This window comes from Frankliniella occidentalis, unplaced genomic scaffold (genome assembly GCF_000697945.3).
Source record: "Frankliniella occidentalis isolate FOCC.00 unplaced genomic scaffold, Focc_3.1 Scaffold276, whole genome shotgun sequence".
In the NCBI taxonomy this organism is placed as follows: domain Eukaryota; kingdom Metazoa; phylum Arthropoda; class Insecta; order Thysanoptera; family Thripidae; genus Frankliniella; species Frankliniella occidentalis.
The window spans coordinates 9,837-10,345 of record NW_026267402.1 but is presented as its reverse complement, the minus strand read 5'-3'; the positions used below and the strand labels follow the sequence as shown (position 1 = coordinate 10,345).

At 46.6% G+C, this 509-nt stretch overlaps 1 long non-coding RNA gene across 1 annotated transcript; it reads left to right on the top strand.

Moving 5' to 3' along the window:
* Positions 1-30: 30 nt before the first annotated feature.
* Positions 31-509, top strand: LOC127750871 (uncharacterized). Its single transcript, XR_008011881.1, has 3 exons — positions 31-121; positions 202-321; positions 401-509. It is a non-coding gene; the product is annotated as an uncharacterized LOC127750871 (long non-coding RNA).

Here is a 509-nt window from a genome sequence, read left to right as displayed (position 1 = left end):
TCGTCGGCGCTGTCTCGTCGGCGCGGCTCGTCGGCGCTGATTGAGGGCGCTGATCGACGGCGCTGTCTCGTCGGCCCTCTTTGGCGTCGCTCTTTACCAGCGCCGATGGATTGTTTCATAAGTATGTTTCCTCGCATTATTCAAGTATTCTTAATAGTGTGTCCTGGTGATAGGTTTCTGTATCGCTTGGTTTGTTTCTAGGTGCCCCCGTCGGAGCTATCAGTGGTTTTTTATTCTTTATTTACTTCATGTTTTGAGATCATGCAAAAACAACGGAAACACAATTGCAAGATTAAAGTCTTGAGTAATTCCATGTCCGCAGTAAGTACAATTTTCTACATTAAATGTCGCCATGGAGCGCGTCATTGTCTCGTGTCTCATTTGTTTTTACCGATTGCAGTACCATTTACGATAAGTGCTCTCTGGAGGCGTCTATGGAATCATGGAGGAACTAGTGCTGGTATTGTGTCGACCATACTGGCTGATCCAATGAACTGTAGCGTGCTACC